General features: G+C 45.8%; 1 protein-coding gene across 1 annotated transcript in view; it reads right to left on the bottom strand.

Annotated features, from left to right (window-relative positions):
• The window catches only part of LOC100955453 (glyceraldehyde-3-phosphate dehydrogenase-like), a 33075-nt gene that overhangs the window by 1227 nt on the left and 20654 nt on the right, over positions 1-11194 (bottom strand). The gene's annotated exons all lie outside the window — the stretch shown is intronic.

The raw sequence follows: 11194 nt of genomic DNA, 5'->3' as shown, positions 1-11194 counted from the left end.
AGAAGTGGCTGTCTGACGAACAGGAGGACCAGAGAGCTAGCTTCCTGTTTTTCTTATTGTCTATCTTTCTTCTCAGAAGTTTCCAGAAATGTTCTTCTGAGTTCAGGTCCCCACCCTGCATCCTCTTTCTTTGTTCTCGGTATTACTGAATGTCAATCCTCCTGGGGAGTTCTTGATTCATTCTGATAAGTGCTTGTTGGACCAAAAGGTGTTGGTCATAGAAGCTGCCATTAAGTCCTATTACCTTTGATTATCAACTGAGATAATCTTTGGGGGGGGGGCAGAATACGTGGAGTGGTCATCTTTGGACCCACAATCTCTTCTACCATTCTTAATTATGTCTGTTATTAACTATAGCCCAGTGTGGTGGTGGGCACCTGTAGTCCCAGCTACTCGGGAAATTGAGGCAGGAGGATCACTTGAGTTCAAGAGTTCAATGCTGCTGTGAGCTGTGATCACATCACTGTACCCCAACTTGGGTGACAGAGAGAAACCCTATCTCTAAAAAATGTAAAATAAATATGGCCTGCCCAACTTTTGGGTAAGTGTTTGTTTGAGTGCACTGAAGTCTGTAGCTCTTGTCCGTATGTTCAGGGTATGCTTTATGGGCAGCGGCTTATTGACCTTAAAAAGTGCAGGGAAGCCTGGCAGGCAGCGGAGGGAGGTTCTGGCCAAAGGGTGATGCCCAGGGCAGGCGTGCTCCTGCCTCTCGCTCCGGGAGGCCCTCTCAGCTGTTCTCCCAGAATAGCAGTCGCGTGCAGCTGAGGGTTGCCCGTGCTCTTTCTCCAGGCCGGGCTGCGGAACAGCTGATGTACTTGTACATCACCCACATTCCAGGCCTCAGATGCTCAGAGGTTCAGGGCACCAGCAGACTCCCAAAGAATTGTGGAGTAATTGGCCGCCTCTTCCAGCCTAGCTGAAGACCTGGATGGGAGATGAATCTGCATAATCACTGGAAAGTCCTTCCGATTCCATTGGCCGGAGTCCGGCCTGGTTTGTGGTTTTTTTGTATGTGCATTTAAAATCATTTGCCTAAATTTCCCACTAGGACAGTTAAACGCCCAAACACCCCCAATGCAACGTTCCCATTCCCCATACCATAGACACCTTTCGCTGTTTTGCTCCATCTTGTTTTGAGGTCTTTGGAGAAATTAATCGTTGGTAGCTTATATACAAATGTCCATCCAGGACATCAGCTTCATGATTCCCCTGCCCTTCCTGCTGAAAGAGCTCGGAGTTTCACTTTTATTCAGGACCGTGGCTCTCATTTCTTACCTGGACAGAGTGTTGGTCCTGGAAAGAGTCCTCTCCTTCATGGCAGGCTGGACAAAGTGAAGGAAGAAAGGGAAGAAGTCCCCCCACACTTGCTGCCCCTGTCCCCAGACCAGATTTAGTGGCATTTTAGCAAAATGTCTGTTGTGTATCTATCACGTACACCTAGGAAGTTCGATTGTCCAGCCATTAAAGACTTAGATAAAGCGGTCCCCCTCTATCCCAGGATACGTCTCAAGGCCCCCAGTGGATACCAGAAGCACAGATGGTACTGAACCCTATGCTCCACATGTTTTTCTGCTCAGTGACAGGCAGTGGCTTATATGATGTGGATACTCTGGACTATTTCATGTCCCAAGCCTGAGGGAGCAGGATAGTGTGAGATTCTGTAATGCTACTCATGAATCTGATTCTTTGGAAACAGACTTCTCTGTTAATATTTTCGGGCCACAGTTGACCTCGGGTAATTGAAACCATGGAAAATGAAACCATGGATAAAAGGGGACTACTGCAGACATTATAGTCTCAGAAGTGTGTGTGCAGGGTCTCCAGGGGGAAGGCAGCCTCAACACTGCCCCTGGGCCACCCACATGCGTCATCAGCATCCCTAAACTACCAGTTACCTGCAGCCCGACCCATCCAGCCACACTCTGCCTGCGTGATGGGGTAATCTGACTGCCACGTATGGTGCAACTTCGGTTGGAAAACGTGAGTTCCAAATTCCTGCAGGGATGACTGGAAAACAAACTTCTGAAATACAACCTGTTCATAAGTTGTGGACTGCCTGCATTTCATACTTTTTTGGCAGTACGAAATACTCTCAAAATTTTATGCTTCTTATGGAAGAGGACGTTCTGGAAACCATTTAAAATTCACAGAAGTTTGGATTCCTTCTCCAGCACACATTTCATTTATTCTGTGGCTGTGTGTATGACATGTGGGTAGGTCAGTATTTCACTTTATCTTCAGGCAGGTATTCCAGTATTGTCTGTCCAGCTTGCAGAGGTGGGTTTGGGTAAATTCTTTTACCAAAGGACAACATCCTAGGTGACAAGATACCATCAATTATTCCCATTGAACACATAGCAAATCGCTTTAGGAGGAACCATCCCATCCTCTCCTACTAAAGAAGAAACTGCAGATGTCACCGGCTGTCACCAATTTTCTTGGATTGGGGGACAGGCTTTGACTCCAACTATCTGGGACGGCTTTATCCTGGTTAAGTCATTCTCCACACAAGCTGCAGCTTCTCCAGCTTTCCAGGCCCCTGACTTTGTTGTCACTGTTTCTCTTTCAACAGGGGAGTGTGACATGGGTGGTTGATCCCTTTAGTAGCCACAGGGGCACAGCTGGCTTAGGGGTTTCTAGATGTGACAGATGCAGAAACCTCTAGTTTGGTATGAAAGCCTGTCACCTCCACAGGTCCTCTGAGTTCTTTCCGCACTAACGATTCCTGGCCTTTTCAACTCAGTCTTTCTGTCCAGCCTCTGTCTCAGAGGAGAGAATTCAGGCTCACTGTCCAAAAAGGTCGGCCTGCCCTCCACAGCAAGGGACCCCAGTATCGGAGGGGACAGGCCTACAGAGAACAGTCCTCTCCTTAACCACAGCTTCCTGGCCTTCCTCTCACTGCTAGTAATTATTTGCCCAGGAAATAAATTTGGCAAGAATTCCTGTTCATTCTTTCCACCAGCAGACCTACTGTGTGCAGAATACTGTTTTGGGATGGGACACAGTTCTTATTCTGGAGAAAGTGTATGAGACAGGAAGGTGGATTCTGATACAGTCTCCTAAGTGTGCTGACACAGGATGTTGTGGGAAGTGAACAGGAGACAGGACCAGAGAGGCCCTCCTGGAGAAAACAAGGTGGCCCTGGGTTGCATCTTAAAGGCTGCAGAGAAAACTGGCCTGGGAAGAGCATTCCAGGCCACAGGGGCTTTGTGAGCAAAGCAGAGTCCATCAGTGCCCAGGCAGAGAAGCCCGAGAACATTTCATGAAACCCTCCTTAGTAACCCCTGCCCGGCCCTCACCATCTGTTGCCCTCACTGGAAACCAGTGAGCCTCATTTTCTGAGTCTCCTTTAGGACAAGAGCCACACTTGGCACACCAAACACCTGTGCTGATTACAGCTCTGAACTGCCTCTGGGGCAGAGCAATATTCCAGATTGAAAGCATATGGGCATCTATAGGAACGAAATCTTAATAGGTTAAAAATGTCCTCCACATCTGTGCTCTCAAACATCTTAAAAATGTATATGGCTAGGCCTGGTCTTAGGTAGGCAGTGGTTCTTCAGGAAGACTGTAACCTGCAAATCTGGTTTGTTGGAGACAGTTTCTCATTCTGTTGCCTTAGCATCATAGCTCACAGCAACCTCAAACGCTCTTGGGATTGATCAGTCCCCCTGCCTCAGCCTCCTCCTAAGTAGTTGGGACTACAGGTGCCCACCACCACACCCAGGTAGCTTTTCTATTTTTGGTAAAGATGGAGTCTTGCTCTTGGTCAAGGCTGTTCTCAAACTCCTGAGCTCAAAGGTTCTACCTGCCTTGACCTCTCAGAGTTCTGGGATTACAGGTGTGAACCACCTCGCCCAGCCAAATCGTCAGTGTTAACTGGCAGTTGAGAGGTTTTCTGGCGACTCTTAGGTGCACAGATACAGGATGGGGTGCTCCGCGACTTGGGGTGAGAATAGCAGACAACAAACAGCAGCCCACAGAGAGGGCGGTTGCCCTGGAAGTACTGGGTACCCCACAGAAGCTGCCGCTCACAGGCCAATGTGCAGAACACGCAGCCCAGTGAGGTGTGCACACCCTGGCCCTGGGAGAAAGGTCAGGGTATGTCCGCGGGGGCATTCATTCACACGGTGGGCCATGTGGGTCATGGTTGAGCACCTGGTGTGAGCAAGCGCTATACTAGTTTGGAGCAGGGAACAAAGCAGTGTAAAACCTTTCCTGTCCTCTTGGAGCTTACTGTTCAGGGGAACTTTGGCCCAAGTTGTTCCAAAGAAGAGCATGGAAGGGTTTGATAGCAGGCAAGTAATGTGATCCAATCTGCGTTTGCCATGGCTCCCAGGATTAATAAATCTGAGGGAGGGAGGGAGGGATTGTTCTAAGTACAGCAGAGGAGGGAACACGAGCAGACTCACTGCTAACTCAAAGCTCTAACCTAGGCGCTTCACCCTGTTATATACTTTCCCCCCAAGAACAAAACTTTTCTTTTACTACAAAGATTTTTGTAGCTGTGGCTTAAAAATGCCAAACAAGTGAAGTATAATTATCCTAAGCTTTGTATAACTGTCCTAAGCCTAACACTTTGCCCCAGTTTCCCATACCTGAATCTTTATCATCTTTTCGGGGCCGTGCTCAGGGGCCTGCCCCAGCTGACCAGCCCCTCTGCTCACACTGGCTGTGCTTTCCACTAGATAAGACGTCGTTGTTTCTAAAGCTAATATTTCTAGAATATCATGTGTAAGGATTGCTGCCTAGCGGACAGCTTCCTGCAAATCTGGCCACGGTTACTCGTGTTACTCCTGAGTCCACGCGGGTGATAAGGAATGACAAACTATAATATGTTTGGTTACATAGACCATCTGCCTCTTCATAAAAAGGACATTAAGTCTAATAAACAGTTACTTCAGCTCTGTGAAATGCCTGATTCCCTTTCATGATATGGCCATGCATAGACCATTCTTTTCTTTTTCACATGATTTTAGAATGGATCATACAGGCTTGCTTTTCCCAGTATAATCTTTAAATAATTTAATGTAAAATTTATATTTAAGGTGTTTATATGTTAAATAATTTATATGAAAAAATGTTTCAGCAAGGTCATTTTGCTATGGGAAGTAAAGAACTTTTTTTGATGGAGTGGAACAGAAGAGTCCAGAAAAGTTTTAGTTGGTATCCGAGAGTCACAGGCGTGGACGCTGAAGCTGTGTAATTCTAACGGCGGTAATGAAGAGGCGTAGGGCCTGCCGGCCTTGCTCTCTATTTTGCATGCAGGATGCATATCCGGCCGTGGACTCTTGGAGCATCCTTTAGCCAAAAGTCATTTGGAAATCTGGAATTTTTTTTTTTTAATTTTAGGAAAGTAATATGGTAGATGTATTGTCTCTAATTGTGTTATCACAATTGACAAAGTCTGGGGCCACCCCTGGCAATTAAATGTGTTAACATTTCTTCCTCAAAACTCATGAATATTCAAACTTACAGAGATAAAGAAAGAGTGTGTAAGTCAGTACAGGTTAGGTTTTACCACTGAATATATTTTCTTCGTTCTGTTTCCATAGCTTTCTGCTTTCTGGGTTTTAGGATTCAGATAAGCGATGGTGGACCTGTAACAGAATCCTGAAGGAATTTTGGAACATTTTCAAGTCCAGCCTGGGGCATTCAGACTAAGAAATGACAAATATGTCTGGAAATACTAGTTATCACGGTTGAAATAGAGGTTTCTTTCTTTTTCCATACAGTGAGGCCATAGGTAGTTTGGTTTCAAATATGGTGGGGCCACGTAAAAATGAAGGAGTGAACGAATGTGGGAGTGAAAAGAAGGAACAGGATTTCAGATTATAAACACTTCATTTCTTGGCTGCTTTGTCCTCCGAATGGAGAGCTGGGATCCGATGAACCCCAGACCTTCCCGCTCCCCATCCCAGCCATTCGAGGAGTCTCTGTCAAAACAATTGCCCAACATTTTCCAACAACTGAGTCACAGAAGAATTATAAGAAGTAGAACCAGTAAAGCTCATTCCGTCTGCAAGGCCTTTGTAATCACTCTTCCCTCTGACCAGACCACTTTGCCCCACTTTCCCACAGCTGATAAGGATCATCTTTTCAGGGCTGTGCTCAGAGTCCTACCCCAGCTGACCAGCCCCTCTGCTCACACTGGCTGTGTTTTCTGAGCTCTCCCTGGGACCTGTGTGTCACTCATGCTCATCCATGGGACCCCTGTTGTGTGTCATTGCTGCTCAGCCATATCCCTTACCAGCTTGGTAGGTGGGGACATGATTCTCTGCTGAATCTCTTGGGACCTAGAATAGTGATGGATAGTAAGTACTGATTTAGCAAACAAGTGAGTGAGTGAATGCGCCTGGGACTGCAGGTGCATGAGAAAGACCTGGCATAAGTCTGAGGACTCCATTCGTCTTTTCATGTGTAACTTTTAACTATTGTCACTTTAGATAATGGCAATGACAGTATTGTGAAAATTATTATGAGTTTTATAAAAATGCAAACACAAGTAATTTTTCTCACCATCTTTTTTGTTCACTCCCCTGCCCCCGTGACTCATGCTAATGTCTTGAGTCTTTCTGCATCAGAAACAGACGAGAGGACAGAGAGGCAGAGATGAAGTACTGAGGTTATAATTTTTGAACAGCTCTTTCTTCTAGATAAATGCTCCTTCCATGACAATAAAATCTCTCTGAGAATATTCTGAGACACATAGTTTTTTTTTTTAATCGTGATTCTAGTCCTGTACAGTATTATAACCACTGGCCTTTTCAGTGTTCAATTTATTGAATTCTTCTATTATGAGTAAAATATATTTTGTTAGATTCTAAAAACTGCCAAAAAGCGTATTACGATACTATAGTCTTAACATTCAGTGTGCTGCAAAAACTTCAATATTGCCATATAAATAAGTGGTTTCCTCAATAGCTGAGTTTATCTTACAGAAAAATATATATATTTTATTGAATCTTCTCCTTAAAAGGGGTCTGGTTGAAAATTAGACCTAAAATTTTTCAAACCAAATAGGGCCCATTGCTGACTCTTCAAATGAAATAAGAAGAAAGGGCAGTGATACCTGATGTTTTTACTCATAGTAATATGGTGTCCCAAAGAATCATGAAAAGGCTTTAATGGGGAAAAAAATGATTGCACCTATAGGATTACAAGTAAAAACCAAAAACTGATAAATAGTTGGCTATCAAAGTGTAAAAACAGGATAATTAATTGTGGATTGCTTGACACATTTGGTTTTCTTAAATTAAACTTCTCAGAGAAATGGGTTCAGGAAGAAATTTCACAAAACATTCATTACAATGGTTGGAGGGAAAGCGATGCTGTTACAACAGTCGTAGAGTGATGGAACTTAAGCAGAGCGGGGCAGCGCAGCTTGTGTGCGATGCGGGTAACTGCAGAGAGGAGGCTTCGGTAGCGGGGAGAAGAAGGGTACCTCGTCCTTTACCTTACACTCATTCTTTATCAAGAGCCTGGCCAGCCACAGCCACCCCAAAATCCCAGAGTGACATTCCCTGCGTGTGGAGCCGGTCACTGACTCTGCGTTTGGGAGCTATAAATAATAGGCCTGCTGTGCCGGGCTTGCCCTGTCCTGGCCTCTGCTGAGATGCCAGAAGGGGCCGTGCTAGCCGGAGAGAGAACGGGTTCCTGTGAGAAACGCAGCAGCCACTCGCCACATTCTTTGAATATCTTCTCTTGGCCAGCATCATAACCTCCGTCTTATCTGGATTAATCCTGTTCTGGTTCATTTTGATCCCAGTTTCCTCCTAGGCCCCTCCAATGCTGAATAAATTGTGAAACTGCGGTGTCAGGATTAGAGATGAAAGGGTAGACGCGGACCATGTGTCATCAGCGTGCCGGGCTCGGAGTGAAAACGCCTCCGCCTTTCTTCAAGTCCTCTCCTGTAGACTTTGGACAGGTGCCTGGTTACCCTCGGAGCCTGGCACCCCCCTGGAGGGCTGTGAGAGCAGGGAGAGGCAGGATCTATCTGGCAGGGTCTTCTTCCTTTGCGACATTCGCACGGAGGCAACCTTCTGGGTCCCCCTGCCCATCCCAGAGCCGGAGTGGAGGTTTACAGAGTGCCACCGGAGCAGCTCGCCAGTGTGCCTGAGTGTTACATCATTACCATCTGACATGCCTTTGAATCCAGATCCATTTCTGTCCCCACAGATCGGGCCCCTGTGCCCCCTGGGGAGTGTGGCACTTTCAAGGCCTCTGTGTCACATGCCTCTTCTACTGATCTCACTTCAGTATTTCCTCCCTCTCTGAAGGCCACATCCCCCCACATCCCCCCCCCACACCCACCTCAATATCATCCCTTGGCATGCTTGAGGCTTTGGGCAGCTGGTTTGAAGATTTTCTGTCCACATGGTTCCCTTCATCTGTCCCCATCCTTGGCGACTTGATACTCACACTGAAATCTCATCCCCTGGATTGCTGGAATCTTTGCATGGACGGTGTTGGCTCCTCTCTGGGTTCCTAATGACTTCCCAGTGCTCCTCTCCCAGCAGGCGCTCAATAAATATTCCTTCAATCAATTCCAGTCCAACACTTTGTTCTCTTCTGACAGCTTTCTCCTCCACTTCTGATAAAGCTTTTTGTTTGTTTGTTTGTTTGTTTGTTTTGGAGACAGAGTCTCACTCTGTTCCTGGGTAGAGTGCCATGGCCTCATCAGCGCTCACAGCAACCTCAGTCTCTTGGGCTCAAGTGATCCTCCCACCTCAGCCTCCCAAGTAGCTAGGACTGCAGGCACCTACCACCATGTGTTTTTCTATTTTTAGGAGAGACAGGGTCTTGCTTTTACTCAGGCTGGTCTCAAATTCCTGAACTCAAGGGATCCTCCTGCCTCAGCCTCCCAAGTAGCTGGGAGTACAGGCACCTGCCACCACACAGGGCTAGTTCTATTTTCAGTAGAGACAGGGTCTCGCTATTACTCAGGTTTGTCTCAAACTCCTGAGCTCAGAGTTGATACAATTATAAAACATTTTATTATCCTGACCAGTGGAATCTTTTGAAACAGCTGTAGATGTTGGAGCAATGAACGGTTCCTCGTAGTGAGGGAGTTCACATTTTATTGGAAATTGTGCACTGTCCTTGCATTCAGATGCATTTATTTACACGTTAGCAAATGTTGTATTTGCTCCCCATTCTGAAATGGCAAAGTGTGTAAGCTCTGGCGATTGGCCTGGTCCTAAACTGAGGGGAAGAGGCACTGGAGGAAGATGTGTTCTGGAGTCTTCGAGCCGCCAGCTCCTCCATGCAGTGGGTTAGGAGGACGACAGTGCCTGCTGTGGGTTTGTGCAGTTCTTACAGTGGGTTGACCTTGTGGAGAGAAAACCGTTTTTGTTCAACCTAATAAGTCACCGTTCAGGAAACCTTTACGGCTTCCCGTTCTCTAGGAGGTTGCAGGCATCACTTTACTTCTCGTGGTAACACATCTTCATGCAAATCAAATCATATTGAACTTTATTAACTATGCCGGATGTTATTTATGTTCTAATTAAATTAATGAGCATCTCACATTTCTTCATGATATTAAATTTCTAGACTCTGGTTTTCTAAATTTTAACCTCCATTCTATAATCAACAAATGCCTTTAATCTCCTTAAATGATGTGATGCTTTCGAGTGTTCGGGGAATAAAGCAAAAGCTTCAGAACCATTAAAAAAAAAAAAAGCCACGGGCTCTCCCTCTCTACTGTTGTTTGTTTGATGAGCAGCGGCCAATTGCTGTGGGAATCCCGAGGATCTGTGGCATGCTGCAGTCGTTCTCTCTGGGCCCAGGAAATGATCATCGGGCCAGTTTCCTTAATCTCTGGCTTTGTCCCCCCATACTGTTTCAGGTAACCAGACACAACTGTTTCTAGCAGCCGAGGTTCTCCTGAGACAGGAGACCCCGCAACTTTGCTCTCTCTCCCATGATGTGTCCTCCAGCGTCATTAAGAAAGGGGAAGGAGCAAAGAGCAAGGCATTTATCTGATCTTCGTTTCTTTGCGGTTATTCGTGTCATATATTGCTTTTCAGTAAGCCACACATTTCTATTGAGGTTGTGAATTTTGTTTCAATTTTCAATTATTTCTCTAGCATGCAGTACTTTTCCTCAAATATTGTCATATCTCCTAAATGAAGGCACAGTAGTGGCTCCGTTTATTTCTTGGTTTGAACTGTGGCCATCCAGATATTACTTAGACTCTTTAGATTAATGGGATGACCATAGTCTCTCTGCTAAAACCTTTTGAAGCAGGATGTTACAATGTGACAATGTGGCTCACACCTGTAATCCCAGCGCTCTGGGAGGCTAAGGCAAGAGGCTCACTTGAGCTCAGGAGTTTGAAACCAGTCTGAGTAAAGCAAGACCCTATCTCTACTAAAAATAAAAAAATTAGGGTGGCGCCTGTGGCTCAGTGAATAGGGCACCAGCCCTGGCCAAACTGCAACAAAAATTAGCTAGGTGTGGTGGCAGGCACCTGTAGTTCCAGCTACTCGGGAGGCTGAGGCAGGAGGATTGCTTAAGCCCAGCAGTTTGAGGTTCCTGTGAGCTGGGCTGAGGCCATGGCACTCCAGCCCTGGTGAGAGAGCTAGACTCTGTCTCAAAAAAGAAAAGAAAAAAGAAGTTGACATGGAGATGATCACAGAATGGTGAGATGTTTGAAAATAGCAATTGGAACTGGAAATTATTGTCTTCAAAAGAGAGGACTTCAGGAAGGGAGCCACGCTGAATGCCTGGGTATTTGAGAAGTGTTCTATGGCACTAGCTATCTAGGCAGGGGCTCCACAGAGTAACTTTCTGGGAGCCCTAACCCTGAAGAGGGAGCACTGTAACCATTGGGTTTGTCCAAGAATGGACCAAGCAGCCTCCCGAGGCCGTTTGTTTCTAGCCACAAAGTATAGTCAGGCAAAGCTGGATAGCTATAAGCTTCTAAGATTCATAAGGCCAGGGACTGTCTTATCTGTTATCACCCTAGCACAGTGCCTGGCAGTTTGCTGAAATAGTGAATAAATAAAATATAATGCACTTGAACTATGGCAGGTCAGGTGACCTATAAGAGCACCCCTAATTCTAGGATTTCAAGATTCTTTGATATGAATAAAAGAATAGTTATTTTCAATACTCAAACAAATTTATTGGGAGGGAAAAAATTGACTTTGGTGGGTAGTCTAAAAAATAACTTCTCAAATTATAGCAA

Source organism: Otolemur garnettii, unplaced genomic scaffold (genome assembly GCF_000181295.1).
Source record: "Otolemur garnettii isolate 467f Iridium unplaced genomic scaffold, OtoGar3 scaffold00061, whole genome shotgun sequence".
NCBI lineage: Eukaryota > Metazoa > Chordata > Mammalia > Primates > Galagidae > Otolemur > Otolemur garnettii.
The sequence above is the reverse complement of the archived record's forward strand: the minus strand, read 5'-3'. Positions and strand labels throughout refer to the sequence as shown.